This window comes from Semicossyphus pulcher, unplaced genomic scaffold (assembly GCF_022749685.1).
Source record: "Semicossyphus pulcher isolate SPU_LCO1_2020_fin unplaced genomic scaffold, fSemPul1.0.p SCAF_20, whole genome shotgun sequence".
Classification (NCBI taxonomy): domain Eukaryota; kingdom Metazoa; phylum Chordata; class Actinopteri; order Labriformes; family Labridae; genus Semicossyphus; species Semicossyphus pulcher.
In genome coordinates, this window is record NW_027211694.1 from 12,268,902 (window position 1) to 12,285,570 (window position 16,669).

At 37.6% G+C, this 16,669-nt stretch overlaps 1 protein-coding gene across 2 annotated transcripts in view; it reads left to right on the plus strand.

Annotated features, from left to right (window-relative positions):
- Positions 1–16,669, plus strand: part of tbc1d22a (TBC1 domain family, member 22a) — a 121,516-nt gene that overhangs the window by 37,414 nt on the left and 67,433 nt on the right. The window lies entirely within an intron of this gene.

Below are 16,669 nucleotides of genomic sequence, written 5' to 3' on the forward strand. Positions count from 1 at the left end.
TGCGATGAGATTAACGTTTAGTGGGAATAATCATCACAATTTTTTTTTTTTCTGAAAAAACTAAAAAGATTATATTGATATGACACGTTTTGTTACCAAACCAACATGTTTTCTCACATCTGAAGAGCAAGATATGTAGGCCAGGTAATCTCTACAGTGGCCTGGGAGCCATACAAAACTTTGAGTTCATGTTTTTCTCGCAGATACATCTGTTTCCCTGTTCAGATAGATTTCCATTTGGACTGATTCAGGTTAACCCAATACATGATGATTTTCACATTTGGGAGAGAAAACAATTGCTTCCGCTTATGTGGAACTTTGTAAATCCACTTAGGAGTGAGTATACATCAGCATGGAAGTTAGATACAAGTGTTTGCCTCTAGATCATGTCATGAGAAAAGCCCATGTTGACCTATAAGCAAAATTTCTTGAATCTTTAACGTAGCTTCCTGGCACAGTTTTAATTTGCTCTGATTGGTTATAGCATGCAGGGACGTTTTGGTCAATGCCTGTTTTGGTCTATACAATTATCAAAAGGCTGGCGCCAAATATCGATATTTAAAATTACAAATATACGGTGCTATAAACAGATTTCCTTGTGATTTTGACTCACCCCGTCACAACTTCATGACTCCTCACAGTAGTGCTTATGACATGAATGATAGTAACGTGAACAGACATTCATTGGCCGAAGCAGAAAATAATCAGATATCGTGATGTATCATTTTATGATTGTCTTGAAATATATCAATTATCACAGAATCGCTGTATGGTGATATTATCGTTATCATGGGCTATGTATCAGTATTGTATCGTGAGTTACCCTGCGATTCCCACCCCTAATGCCAGTTGATAATGCGCCCTGGAGATTGAAAATGAGTTGAAAGGTTTCAGACTATTTCCTGTATGCAAATTTGTTTTTAATTGCTAAGAGCCATGTCATGCCATGTGATGTGTGCTTTTCTGCTTGCTTGTTTCGTGATGTGAGCTTCTCCATTAATCTCATGTATACATTGTTTGTTTGGTTCCTTTGTGCTATCTTTTGGCCCATCAGGCTATCTTTGAAGCCATTCAGAATAGAGTTTTTAAGTGGAAACCACAATACTCTGGGGACTACAATGCACACTCCAGACCAACTGTGGTCACAGAGATACAATTAGGATCCACAAGTTAAGTGGTGGGAAACACACAAGTAGGTTTGACTCCATTACTCCTGTGCTCCTCTAAACAGCTTTTGGCACACAACACTTTACTTAAACAAATCAGGGGGTTTTTTCTGTACTTTTACTCTCACTTTTACTTTGTTTATTTATCTTATTTTTTAAGGACAATTATATCCAGTTCAACAGCATGACAGACATTACAGTAAAACTGACCCTTACAAAATGAACAAATATAAATATCACAATCTTTTTAAGGTACTAATTATTGCAGGATTGTTTTAGTACACCAATTATGAACTGATAGCAATGCAACTGACTGAGTGAACATCACTTTGAGTTGTTACCATTTAAGATGTCCCAGCCTTCTTCATGTTGCAGCAAACAGGATAAGCAAGGTTTGTTTGAAAAACTGATTGTCATGGTTCCATTTTTGCAAAGTTTTGGGTGCTGCAACATCAAAAGTGGTCCTGACAATGTTTGAGCTCCATCTTCTAAAGCTTGCTCAATGGTTTTATGCGAGGAAGAGGATAGTGTTAGCGCTGAACCTAAAATCTGGTGAAAACGAGCAGTTTCTTCTGACAAAAGAAGTGTTATGATTCAATTAAAATTGAATCATAACCAACATTATCTCAAGACACTTTTCAAAAAGAGCAGGTCTAGACTGTACTCTTTTTTTAATATTATTTAGAGAGAAATCAGAAACAGAACTGAATTGACCTTGAGACCTGCACTTACAACCGAGTTGTATAAGGCAGCATTTTGTTATTATTTGCTTTTTGTGAGGTATCTTTTGAAAATGGTCTTTTAAATTTACTAACCTCAGACAAGTTGTGTGCACAATGATGTATGTAAACGCCACTGTCTTTAAGTCACCTTTTAATCTCACTCCTTCCCTTTTCCACCTTTTGTCATGTTCACTGGTGTCTTGCCACCTTCCCCTTCTATAGCACTCAGCAATGTTTTTTAACTTTTTGTCTATCTCTGTCTATCTGTCTCTGCATTTGTTTCTCCTCTGTCCGTGTCTTTCTCTGTGGGTGATTCAGGCTCTAGTCAGATCTTCAAGGTATCACCCTGCTATTTTCCTCCTGCATTTCCACGCACTAATGATTGTTGGAAAACATCCACAGCCAACAGACTTTCAAACGTGCCTTGATGGCATCTACATGATGAGTTAATGCACTACATTGTTGTTGTTATGTGCCCTTCTTTCTGACATGGAGACAGAGCCAAAGCAGAAAGAGATTTGGCTTTTTCATAGGCCTTATTCAGCTTCTTTGTTGAGCGGCTGGGAGTGATATACCCTTTCATGCTATGTTGCTCTTTTGCTTTCTCTGGTTGTCCCTTTCATTCATTTTTCTTTCTTCTCTGGCATTATATTTCCCCATTCTTCCCTCTTCCTTCTCTCCTTTGTATGGGAGCTCACCAGTGTATCAAGTCAGAATTAATCTCAGGATATTACATATAAACTGTACTACAAATTGAGCACATGGGCAAACTAGACATGTTGGCTAAATGCTACTTATCCAACCAAGTAGACAATATTAACAGTAGTAACATGTGAAAGTGTTTTTTGGTCAAAGACCTGACATTTTCAACCCCCCTTCTCTTTTGTGAAAAGGTCTTTCAAACCCTAGAGGCAGGAGCCTGTTTTGTCAATCACTGACCTCTTCAGAAACATCGAGCCCTGCCAGAGTGACAGAGTGAAAATTAGAGTGAAAGTGAGAATTTAATAATTTTAAAATCTTTTTTTTTTCTTTTTCTACTTTTCTTGTAGTTCTACTCTTCTTTTTTAAAGAATGAAAAGCATATCCTTTATTTGACATCACAACAATATTTTTTTAGCCACTTGGGGCAGCAGAAATAAGCTGTACACACACAGCTTCCTCTCCTTTTATTTATTTATGTTCAGTCTCAACCAACTCCTGAGTAAAAGAACAGTTCGAGAACCGAATCGATACTTTTGCAGGTCCTGAAACCAACATAAAGACCTGAAATCTGCTAAATATGCTCTATACAGCTGTTGGAAACTGATAACCCCAAACTTGTTTGCCACAATGAACAGAGCTCACCGTAAAAATCTAAGAGGTTGCTAACAACTGTGATTCTGTTTGTTGTTTATATTTTAATCTGAAAATGCGGCAAATTAAGATTGCCTTATTCAGGATATCCAAATGGAATACTTAATCAAGCAGAGTTTTACAACCCTAATGTGATACAATAGATCAGCTCTGCCATAAAATCTGCCTTTACAAATGTAATACATGCTCAGTTTTATTGAAAATATCAGAGGGGTTTTAATTTAACTACATCTGTATTTTGCAGTGATGTTTCACTGAATTGCATTATATTAAGAGGAGTTCCGCATTTTTGTCTGCACTATTCACATACATGAGAGGGGCAGAATATCAGAAACACCTCTTTATATAATTCACTCCAGAAGGGATGTCCTAATTCGATCTCTAAGATACTGAACCCGATCTAGTCAGGGGATTATAGTAAACTATAATCTGTTTTGGGATTATACTGAAATAGCTAGTTTTTTCTTGTTTTGTCATTTTAAACCGAACACGAGCCTATCTAGAACCAAGTGTTTTCAGAAATTTAGTCAGAAACTTATGTTGTACTTTTTATTCAAAGTAGAGCACACCAAGTTTTAATAATGTCTTTGTCATTCTCGTTCTTCTCCTTTTTTGAGATTGTTCATGATTCATTGATTGATTTTCAGAGTCACAAATGGTCTTGTGTTTAGGCTGCAAAAAGTAGAAAGGTTAAAGCTTAGGGTAGGACATAAATACCAAATCACATTACCATACTGCTGCCCACAAGTTGCCCCATGACTTTGTTTGTATGGTTTTGATGGCTGACTTGTCTTCCTTTTGTTGTACTTCTCTTATCTGCCACTTTGTTCGTTTCTCTTTGTTTTTCTCTTCAGTCTCATCCTCTGTGTCTCTTGCTTTTCTGTGTCACAGAACAGCTCTGGTCTTGCACTGCAGTGCTTATTCAGCTTCCATGCCCTCCATTTACCTTTTCATGATCCAATGCAGAGTGATGGCTCAACCTATTAGCCACTCTATCTTCACAGCACTTCCCCTTTTTTCTTTCTGTCACCAACTTTCATTAACACTTGACTGTTAATCCAAATTGAAAAGTTCCAATTGGTAGATCATTGATAAAGTCTTTTGATGCTGTGCAAGGAAAAATGCCACTAAAGTTGTTTTGTATCCACCTGGACTGTTAAGCAGTCTAGCAGCCCTCCCTTGTGTCAAAGGAGAAATTGATTTAGTGAGCCTATCTTACTTATTCTCTAACTGTGAGCATTAACATGCTTTTGTTTTCCCCTATCTTCCACAGTGTTTCTCCTCACCCATTAGCAGACAATAGAAGTGATCTAATCAAGGGAAAGATGGGCCATGACTGGCCAGGAAGCTAGCCAGCTCTTCTTTAATTTGGTGCGGCCATTGATCTTGGAGTGGATCCATAATGTAATCTGCATGCCAGTGTCTAAGTATGGATCCCCTTTGAAGGAAGATGATAACAAAGGAGCAAGTTGAATTGAAATGGGGAAAGGGATTAGGAAGTGTATGTGAAAAAATACAATTCAGATAGCCAAGGGTTTGACAACTATACGTGAAAAAGAACCACAGCTTGAATGGAGACGAATAGAGACGTTAAAGATAACAGCAGCCAGAGTATCTTTTGGCAGGATTAACAGCAAGAGAGAAGGCATGGATGATGACAGAGAGGGACTAACAACAGAGCAGGAAAACCACATTTTCAAAAAGGGGAAATTTGGCCCCATGCTGTCAGGAAGTGACTGAGCCCAGGCAGTCCTTCCTTTTCCTATCAACTGGTGTACCTGATCACCATCCTCTGCTGTCTAGCTGTATTTGTCATAGCAGGCACTATGTGGTTAGCAATAGCTTTTCTGTTGCTAGGGTTTCATGACCAGTTCAGCAATCAGCTCTGTACTGAGTGTTGTTCACCACTATGAGAAAGAAGTGCTTCATCTGTATTGAATTAACCTCAGTTAACTATTATATATGGAACCAAGATTTTTAAATATATTATAATTCAAGAAGTAACATTTTGTTATAAAGTGTGTATTTAAGATAGTGTCAATGTTGAAAACTTTTGTCCAGAAAATGTAGTCGTTTTTCATATTGTCACATAAACTTCTGAATAATTACTATAAACTCTGGAATATAAGTTGCACCAGAATATGAGACAAGGTTTGTTTTTGGGGGTATCCCCGAAGGAAAAAGGTTTTCTATAGCTATTTATTAATAAAAACATGTACACAAGATATTTCAACAATATTTCAATTTATTTTCATTTAAAACAAATTATAGCCGACCATCTGTTTTCACCATGTCGAGTTTGCAATCCTGCTAGCTATCAGTGCTGTAGCTAGTGGTAGAGGGAAGCCTTCTGTAGCGTTGGTTGTTGTGAGGGTGGCGGCTGCAAAAGCGATCATGGCGGTGCATGTCAGCGACGAAGCATAAGCTGCAATCAAGTTAGTTTTCCTCACTTAAAACAACACTGTGGCATATTGTAAATAGGAGAGGTAGCAGCTTGGACCTGGAAACAGTTTAATGTAGAGGTGTGACTTCACCTCTTAACAACCGACAACTTTAGCTAGATTATAGCGGCATCGTCTGGGTAAAATACCGTAACACAATAACATACCTCTCTCTGCATTTTATACTGGTATATTGGTCACGTGGTATATATGCCCACTTTTTTAGAAAAAGTGCGTCTTATACACCGAATTTTACAATAATAGACCTGCCTAAAAAAATGTTTACTGGCTTTTTGTAAAAATGTGTTGGTTCTTAAAAATCGAAAGTTGTTTAAAAAGATTGAAATTTACTTTCTACGACCTTGTTGAAACATGTTGTCCTCCATGAACTTGAATAATTTGTTTCTTGAGCAAGACGCCTAGAGGAAAGGATGAGGACTAAACTAAAGGTTAGGTGTATTTTAAAAATTAAAAAGCACTTTATTGCAACAGAAGTTGAGGCTCATCTCCAAATGGCAAAGTGAATTACTGAAGACGGGCTTTGAAAAGAGAAGTCTTTTAGACATTTATACAACTCAACTCACAGCACTTATTGAGGAGCAAACAGAGATAGAAAGACAAATACGGTGTCCAACCGGCCGGGGCCATCAGTAAAGTCAGAGCAGTTTTGTAGATCTGTGCTTTTGCTTATTAGAGAAGACAGAAAGGATGAGGTGCACAGAGATCGTATGCCTGTATGATCAGATCATGCTGTGTGTTTGTGTGTACGTGTATGTGTTTAAGCAAACTTTTTTCAACACATAAAAGAACCCTCAGATCTCTAGGCAGATGATGTTTCTTAAGGAGCCTCTTTAAGTTTTCACAAATGCAGAGAAATGTGCTTTTACTTTTACAAAATATTCTTTATCACTTGCTTATGCAGAGCAGCTGCTTTCTGCTCAGGACACATTAGTGAATTATACATGCAATTTTAAGGAAATAGAAGCGTTAAGTGACCCTTTCCTTTAGACAGGTTCTGTAACCACTAGGCCCTTCACAATACCCTTTCTTATAAAAATACTTGTGTAGAGGCTAATATCGAGTGCCAATCTTACTCAGTTCAAGAAAAACAAACAACTAGCAGCTGTAGGCCTATAATAGCCACCCAACACAATACCCCTCGAAACTGAAGCCTTGCATACTGTACACATTCTCCTTTTACTCTGGGTTTTACTGGCTCCTATATTCACTAGTTTGTTGCAAAATTATTTCATTTTAACAGACAATGACAGGCTGCTATTCCTTTACTGTACACAAAACCTAGATTTGCTTCACAATTTGTTGGGGACAGAAAACAGGCAGTTACAAATCTGTCACTATCACCAGCAGTTTATTTCCTTATTGGCGAAAGAATAGATTCCATCTTATCCTTTTCTGTATTAGACAAAATATACATTTTCTATTAGAAACTTTCTGTTTCAATGACATCATCAGAAATATTCTAACTTTACTGTTTTGGGCAAAATAGAAAATGAAAACTGATTGATGTTGATTGGGAAATGCCTCAATTATAAGTTGGCTCTCCTTGCTTGACACTAAATTGAAAGTGCAATCTCTCTGTGTATGTAACTGTCAAGCCTGAAAGTGTGAATGCCTTTGTGTGTTTGAATACACATATGAATTGGAGCGTTTGTCTGTTAGTGATAGCTGGTGTTTGTGTGCTTGATGTTCATTCTCTGTGTGTGTGCACATAAATTTGTTTTTCCAGTCTTAAAGGTTTTAAATATATTTTTCATCATTTATGTACTGTATCTGTTTGAAATTCAGTACTGCTGAATTTATTTTCTATTTGATGAAAAGTGGTGACTGCATAGCCTCCTCTGTGGCAGTATTAATTCAGTTATGTGTGTGTCTGTGCTGGCAAGATACATTTTCAAATCCTAACATGTAACATAAAGTTAATCTAGTACACTTTTTTGTAAATGTATCCAACAGATTGGGGCTGAATTTGACAGACAACCTAAATGCTGCTAATGTACCACACACTGGGTATTAAATAGTAAATGTTAAATGGACTGCGTTTATATAGCATCTTTTTAGTTGTCTCACCACTCAAGGTGCTTTTCACTAAATGTGAGCATTCACACACAAACACACACTCAAACTGTATGCTCCATGTAAAGCAACTAATCAACTGATCATTTGCAAAAATTGTTGGCTATGCATTTGGATGCAAATTAGGGTCCACTACATTGCCCAAAAATACTGTGACATGTTGACAGGAGGAGCCAGGGATCCGCTCTATCTAAACACATATCACTGTATACAACCATATAATGACTCAGAAAGAGAACCTCTTTGTGCAAGTCGAGGTAGGCAGGGAGGATATTTTAATTTCTCTGTACTGGGAAGTTTACTCCTCTCTCTGTCATATTTCCTGGAAACCTTCGTTTACCTTATGGAACGGCAAACTTATCTTTTTTTACTTTTTTACATTTTCCATCTTGTACAATTCTTATTATTGCATATTTTAATAACATACAGTGAAGTCTTATGAAGTAGAATTAAGCTGCTGGTGTGTTTTAGCCACACAGTCTGTATAAAAGCTATTAATATTTAATTTAAACCTATTCTTGCTATTCATCTCCTCCCAACACTGTGTATTTCTTTAGATATATTTGTTGATCAGATGTATTTTTTGAGGTGTGTGTCGGTTTAAGCAGATAAAATTTCAAACACACTTATGGAGTAAATAAAAACAAATACAAAATTCGGAGTGGTTAGTGGGGTAACAAAAACAAAAACTGAGAACAAATGACTACAACAGTTCAGGGTCTGGGAGCCATTAATAGAAAAGTTCAAGGAACCAATAATAAAGTAAATTTAACTTACACATTTCTAGCACTGTTATATGAGTCTGTGACTCTGTGACTGGGTAATACAATGTTATAGGTGTTGAGAAATAAGGTAGTGTGGGACTCAAGAGAAAAGGATTTGTGTGAATTTTAAAAATTAAGGTAAATTATAGAGAAAGGTAAACAGTAAAATTAATTAATGCATATTAATAGTAATAATCGTGAAACCGTGATTATTTCTCAGATTATAATCGTATCATCAAAATCTCTAATCGTTGCATCCCTAGCAAGGACTACTTATACACACACACACACACACACACACACACACACACAACTTCTGCATCATATGCATGTGTGTGTCTGTGTGGAGGTGCAGATAGACTGGGATCGTGGAGCACCCAGGGACAAAGCTAGGGAGATGGAAACATACTGTCAGTCAGCTCTGATGTAATGCCTGCAGGAGTGTAACACCGCACACAGGGCACAGACTGCGGAGGAGAGCTATTACAAATACAGACATGCACACAACACAGACTGGAGCTAATATCTCCGAAATCTCATCAGACTGGGTGAAAACTGAAACTTGAATTGAGTAACACTAGAAACTATGTCTGTAAATTAAGATTTGTTCTTCTCTCAAACCGTTATCTCATATTCTGCACTAATAATGTGCTAAGTTAGTCAGTACATACATCTTGCAGTAAAATAGCATTGTGTTTACTAAGCATTCATTTTTGGCATTTTGATGTGTCTTTAATGTTTTTTTTCTTCACATATCTCCTCTTCTGGTCAGACCCCTCCTCTGATCTGTTGTTTGTCCACAGGCATGGAGCTGGAGCTGTGGCAAGGTCTGCCCTACCATGCTGGACTATGTTGTTGTTTTTGGGTTTCAACTGCATCCTGAAAACATGGGATTCATTATGAATGGTCGTAGAAAGATTCTAAAATACCAAATGTATTCTTAATAATAAGTCTAAAAGACTTGTATGTATTCTGGTGCCAGTAACATACCATGTCATTAGGTTTTATTCACTCCTAACGAACAGATGGGAGTCTCACTGAAGTTTATTGCTTTGTGAATACATGTTTGAAGTATCTAAACTTATTCGAAAACTTTCCATCAGTGAACCACCAAAAACATGTTTTGCTGTTCAAGTCTCATCTTAGTCACTGAGAAGATTGACTGCTCAAAATTCTCTTTTTATCTATCCATCTGCCTTTGTCTGTCTATAGATTGAGCAGTCTGTTAAATGGATCTCGGCCAGTAGACGGTTAACTAATATCGGCTTCTTTCTCCCCGTAGTCTGGTCAGAGTTGGTCAGCCCTTCTGTTCTAAGTCTCACTCTGATTAACTGCTGTTATTAGCTCTAATGAGCTGCTTAGTGATTGCCCAAACCCAGCTTCTAACATCCAGCAGGAACACTGTCTTTTTTTTTACTTTTTCACTGTCTTTGTCTACTTTTTAGCTTGCTCTAATTTCTCCTGCTTTAATCATTTAGTGAGAATATTGACTTGGTGTGGGCATTATTCTCTGCAAGACAGTTTGAGATTTGTTCTTCAATTTTCTTTGACACAGCCTCTCTGTGTCTCTCTCTGCCTTGAGCTTTGTCTCGGTCCCCACTCCTCTACTTGGTTAAGAACACAATTGGAATGTTTCAGGGTTAAAGCAATAGTATTTGGGCTGGCAGATATTGAATCAGCTCGGGTTGATTTTGACCTACAGCCTCTGTATATTTCTTTCTTTCATTCCCCTGAACTATGTTCTTCTCCATCAGAATATTGACATTTGCCACTTTACATTCTTTTTTTTTTTTTACTTCTTTCTACTGAAATAGAGGTTACGTTCACTTCTTGTAAATACACTTTAATACCCTTAGCATTTTGTCTCTATGGCACATTACACAGTGGTTTACACTCTACATTTTTAAGACCACTGGATTATAGGCCAAACCAGATATGAGAGCAAACAAATTTGGAAAGGAGAGAAATTAACTGCATCATTGTATTCATTACTGGTCTGTATACTATATATCTGGTTGTCTTTGTGTTTTTATTGTGTCAGTGTAGCAACAGGTTTATTCAGCAGATTTCCAGGTATGTTTTATTTTCAATACATTATTGTGTTTATTTTATAAACAATAAGTAAGTAAATAATTAAGTAGTTACCTACTATGATTACTTGATAAAAAAATATCCTTGAAAATCCTTTAGGTATGACAGTGGTTTAATTCGGTACAGTTTACCAGATGATTTAAGATTATTTTAAAAAGTTTTATTGCACTTTTATTATTATTTGTAAAACCTATTTCAGAAGACTGTTTGTGATATAAGAAATATGCACTGTTATTGATTGTGACTTACACAATGTCCACAAAGTCTTTAGCAGAGGCAGGGTCGTTATGTTGTTATACTGTAATGGTTTAGGGTCAACAGGATCATATGTATGTATATGTATGTGTATACAACACATTGCTTGTGTTACATTACGCATAAAGTTTGTTTTATTTATTACATTTTTAATTTTTTAATTTTGACAAGTGTGTTGATTATGCAATTTATGACAGAATCTAACCAAACTTCAACCCTGTAAATAGGATAATGTTTAAACCCAGAGGTAAGGCAAGCACAAATATTTTAATCAGACAAATTGATTTAGGTTTCTAAAATCCAAATATGTGCCAGAGAATTGGACACAAGGTAATGTGGCATTCACTAAGTTAACAATCATACAAAAAATGTCCAGCAGCTAGAGAGGAAATATGGATACGAAAATGTAATATGCTATTAAGAGGGAAAAGCACTTCAAGCTATATGATAACCATTTGCAAAGAGATTGTACCACATTTGTTGTTTTTAATTGCATTTTAGACATTTCATGTTTTGGCCTTCGGTGTGGAAATGACCATTGAAATCACAAAGCACATCAATATGTTTGACAATAGGATACATAAAGCTGAAAATCAATAGCTGTGCTTTCATCTGCATCCAGCCTGATCTTATTTCCCTGTCCTACCAGAGATTCTCTCATTGCTACTGATAAAAAGCAATAGAGCTCTGAACTGATCAAGAGAAATAGTTCTGTCAAAAAATGATTTATGTTCTGTGAATAATTGCAAGGGTTATTGAATATTTTTAGATTAAGTTAATTACTTGACTATAAAAAGCCATAAATTGAAGCTCTCCTCACTGAAACTCCCAGATCACTCTTAGTCTGTATTTCTTGGTCTCTCTCTGTCAGCCATTTCATTTTGGAAAAAAAATGTTTTATCAATCTGTCACCAGCAAGACGCGTTCTGCTTGACCTGATGCAATTGGAGGCCATTGAAACAGTCATCTTTACCTTGCTGCTGTGAAGGTGGTGTTTTGGGTTGCATCATGACTTTGTGTACACGTACGTACACACGCATGCAAAAGTCTCATGCAAACTGTACACATAGGACAGACATGCAGATGCACAAAACGCAGATATGTTTGGCATACAAAGGATCAGGACACTTTCTTAATACCTAGGATTACACAATGCTGCCTAGTACCTGTTTACACAAATGATTGTATACGAGGATTACGGACGATATGTCTGTCTCACCTTTGCTTGTAATTACTTCAAAATGTTTTGTATTTCTAACTAAGCGTACAGATTTCCAACACTAATGACTTAATGGACTGATCATCCACTTAAATATTTGAAACTTTACAGCAGCTCCCAAATGTGTTTTGTGCATTAGTGAGGTCCATTTACTATGCCTTGAGTGATTTGGACGTAATTAAACAATGTTTATAAGCCTGTTTAAAAAGCGGAAAGTCTATACAAAGACAAGGCCAACATTTGATTGAGTTCTACACTTTATCTACTTTACATGTACTTGTAATCCACAATGTCACAGGAAACATCAGTATAGCACATACCTATGCATACACTTCACAGTTTATATAGTTAAGGGAAATTATGTTGCATGTCCTAAAAAAGAACTGAAATATATAACCCAGTTAGTAACGCAAATTTTGTTTAAACACACATTAATTTACAATTCCCAAGATAAAAAGGCTTTCACCACAAGAGTGGATAAAGCCTCGTAACTATTATTGTGAAACATCACAATATTAATGGACGTTGAAATCGATGTCAAAAGATGTTGAAATCATTGTCGGGACGGCCCCCTGGGTTAACGCAAATCAAAGCACAACATTTCAATTACATATATAGATATTATTAATGCACCACTATCCCCACGTTGTAAAACAATCTAACAAAGTCAGTTGAGCAAGAAAATAAAAGAAAAATGAGAAACATTTCGGTGGCGGGCTGGGACGGCGGTAATCTGCCGAACCACAAGGGGGCATTAGTACTTCACCGCAGTTAGAAAAACGTTGTACCGTCGCAGCACTACTTGAGACTTAAGATTTTTTTCTAGTGATTTCACTTGGAACACAAAATAACTTCAACTAATAATTACTTATAATTAACTAATTTGTCTTTTACTCCTTTCCAATTTGTGAAAATAGAATAATATCCAATCCAAGTTTCAAGAGCTTCAAGGTGAAGCCTTTAAGTGCTTCCTTTGTCCACCCAAAAGTGCAAAACCGAAAGGTAATCAATTTACAATAATGATTAAAAAATACAATAGTCGATAATACCCAATAATTCTATACTTAAAGGGCCAGTTTGCTGATTTTCAACCTCAGTCCTATCATGCTATTATGGGACGCTAATGCCATTGTGGTACAAAATACAATTTCGGAGGATTTTGAAGGACGATATCCGCTCTTCCAATGGGTCCTGGAAAACCTCCGCCAGACTACATAAAACACGTCATCTGGCAGAGGCAAGGGAGCTTGCTAAACTACACTTCCTCAATCTAGGACGCCCGCTTCCGACATCACGTCTCGTTCAAAATCGGCAGGTTTTAAATGTAGACCGCAGACCTGAAGAGTTTTAGACAATCCACCCATGTAATCTTGTCGTATTTCAGATTATGTACCGCTCTGACCTATTGCCTGCATTGATCAATGTCCTTGACTGGAAAACGGTAGTATTTCACTCCAGCGTCTCTCCCTGGGCTGTTCCTTTTATAGGGAGGGGCTTTTTTTTACTTTTGAGACATGAATTAAGAAATTATAGCATGTATGATGCAGAAGAGGCTACTCCTGGTTTTTAATCCATACTAAAAGTTAGGGCCCCCCAAACCATGGATCCTACACATCCCATAGTGCAACTTGAAAGCTTCTTTTATTAAACATTCTCTACCTCCTTAATGTTCCCCTCTTTGAATGTACACACCAGTTTATAACACTGGCTCTCTATTGATGATTTTAAGTCTTGTGAAAACTGAGATAACTCAGAAGATAACATCAGATGTTTTTTTTTTGTTTTTGTTTTTCAAACTTTAGTATTCTGTGGTTTGAAAGGAGACATCCAATTTTAGACCTTACTGTTGGTCCATTTGTCTGTGTTTTTGTCATTTTTTTAAGGCTACTATTAGCTTATACAAAGGTTTTTAGAGATGGTGGTTGCCAGTGCTGCATTGTCTGTCTAAGGGATGTTCTAAGAACTGTGATTTGTTAGTATTCTTGCAGTTTAAACACTGTGGAAACAGTGTCAGGGTCCTCTTACTGTTCTTGGAGCTATGAACAAATTCCTGTAGTCCACTCATGATCTGATCTGTCAGGAACCATCCTTTTGATCAACCTATGTTTTGTACTATTAACCCGCCAAAGCCCTGCAACCCTTATGCATGTTGTCAATGTGGAATCGCAATGCTGTTGAGAAAAAATAATAGTCTTTTAAGGTAATGTTGCGTCTCTCTGGTATTGCCATGGTTACATAATCGTACAACATGTTGCCAGCTGCGCACATGTTGAATCACACATTTCACACACATCTGTGCTGTACAAACATCCCAAAGGCAGCTATGAGGGCTGGTTGGGGGGGGGGGATGTAGTGCAAATAGAGATATTGGCAGCAGAAGCAACAGTAACTGTGATGTTATGGTCTTTCTCAACATTAAACACTTTGAGCTTCCATTTACAAGACACCATCTTACCTCAGGCAAGTGGATCATTATGTGTCTGCACATAGGCAGATATGGTATTAATAGCTGTATTCCATTTGATGTCAAGGACTTAGATTATCTTGCCAACAGCTGTGGGGTCTGCTGTTTGATGTATGGACAAAGGGTTTGTAGTGCAGATAGTGTGAGATGAAAACATTGCAGTGAATGTGTAGATTTCTGGGCCTGAAAACCTTTCTTATCACTGGTGAGGGTGAAGTTCAGTGCTTCCAGTGAGTAAGCTTAGTGCTGTACTTTGAACAAAAACCTTGTAACTTCTAAGACATCGTAAAACTGCCTCCTTTTTTGTAAACTAGTCAGGAGATTTTTATGTTTTTTTTAGTCTTATCAACCCAGAGATTCATCAAAACCAAAGGATTTGTTTTAAGAGAAAGTAAATATTATTCCTGCAAATATGGGTGACAAAAAAGTATCCTACTTTCACCTCAACTATTATCACTTTCCCCTGTTCTGTCTCACACACACTCTCCTACCCATACTTCCCTTTATCTTCAGCTGTCTATTTTCATATCTTCACATCTTGTTTTGCATACAGCCATTTCTATTCTCATAGCGCTCTCATCTCCTATGATCCTGTATTATATGTGAGTTCATACTTGTGTGTGTGTTTGCTCCCAGTGTGTTGGTGACACCAGTTTTTACACAAGTTACTATCTTCTTAATTATCTAGCAGTGTGAACGCCACCTCTCTGGAAAATTCTCTGCTCTCATTAACAAGGGTGTTATCAAATTAATGTACCATGGTAGGAAAAACATTATTTTTGTTTTTGCTGAACCCTGAGTGAGAGTTGGGGGTTGTAGGTTTGTCATGTTAGCTGCTGGTGTCTCACTAGAAGCTAACTTGTCTTATTTTTGAGCTGCGTCACTTAGGTGTCACACTAAAGGTGGAAACTTGATTGTGACATGTTTGGATTCAACACCGATTCGATTCATTCGATTTAACCTTAACTATTGCTGTAAAATATAAGTAATGACTACACAAGTTTCTCTAATATGTTTTTTAGATGGTGAAAACTGAAAACTTGTTAAAAACCACAAGTGTTCTCTCTCCCAGGTGGTCTGAAATTCGGCTTGGTTTGATTAATCTCAGCCAACAGAGGCTTGTCAAATGGGACTGTTTGTATTGCCAATTGTTCCCTGCAAAGACACAAACTCACTCTAACACTCATCACACACCCGCACACACACACACACACACACACACACACACACACACACACACACACACACACACACACACACACACGCACACACACACACACACACACACACACACACACACACACACACACTCACACACTGTATGATTACATCAGGCTAAACTACCTCGTTTATCATCTTACATCACATTACCTTGTGGCCCACAGTGGTATAGGGCAGATGGCAGCACTGGCGTGAGTTTGTTGTGTGTACTCACACACATGCATGTGTCTGTGTATGTAGACGCCTGTGCTTGGTCTCTGGAGGTGTGACCCTGCTCGGCTTGCCAAGCTGGGCCAAGTGCTCACAGCTGGCAGCGACAAAGCAGTTGGTCTCTTTGGACAAGTTGCCCCCTGCGCCAGGACAAACAGGAAATAAACCCTGTGGCCTGGCAGGATACTGGCTCTGTGGCCAATAGGAAGAGAGGTGAGGAAGGGGCAGATGAGGGAATAAGGGAGAACAGCTTGGAGAGGGTAGTAATAGAAGAGTTGTGAAATGGTTGCATGGCACTACTGCAGGGAACAAGGGAGGAGGAAGAATAGAGGGGAAAAGTATTGGCGTATCAAAAGAGAGATCGAGAGACTTTCAGAAGAAAGTTGGGGTATAAAAAGAGATGGAAGAGGATGGGGTGAGGAGATATGAAGTGTGAGGTGTCAGGTGAAAAATGGTTTACCCTAAGATTGGTTGAGAAAGTTTTTTTTTCTAAATTTCTGAAAATTCCACAAGTAAATAAAGAACTGGGGTATTTCATACCTTCAAAAAATCACTTGTTAGCAAACAATTACTGCGTTGTAAACGCTTTGACTGTGTGTGTTGTGCATGTGCCTTTGCCAATTTGATCACTAAATTCCTCTCTGCGAAAGGCCTGTGCGTCTCTGTTTG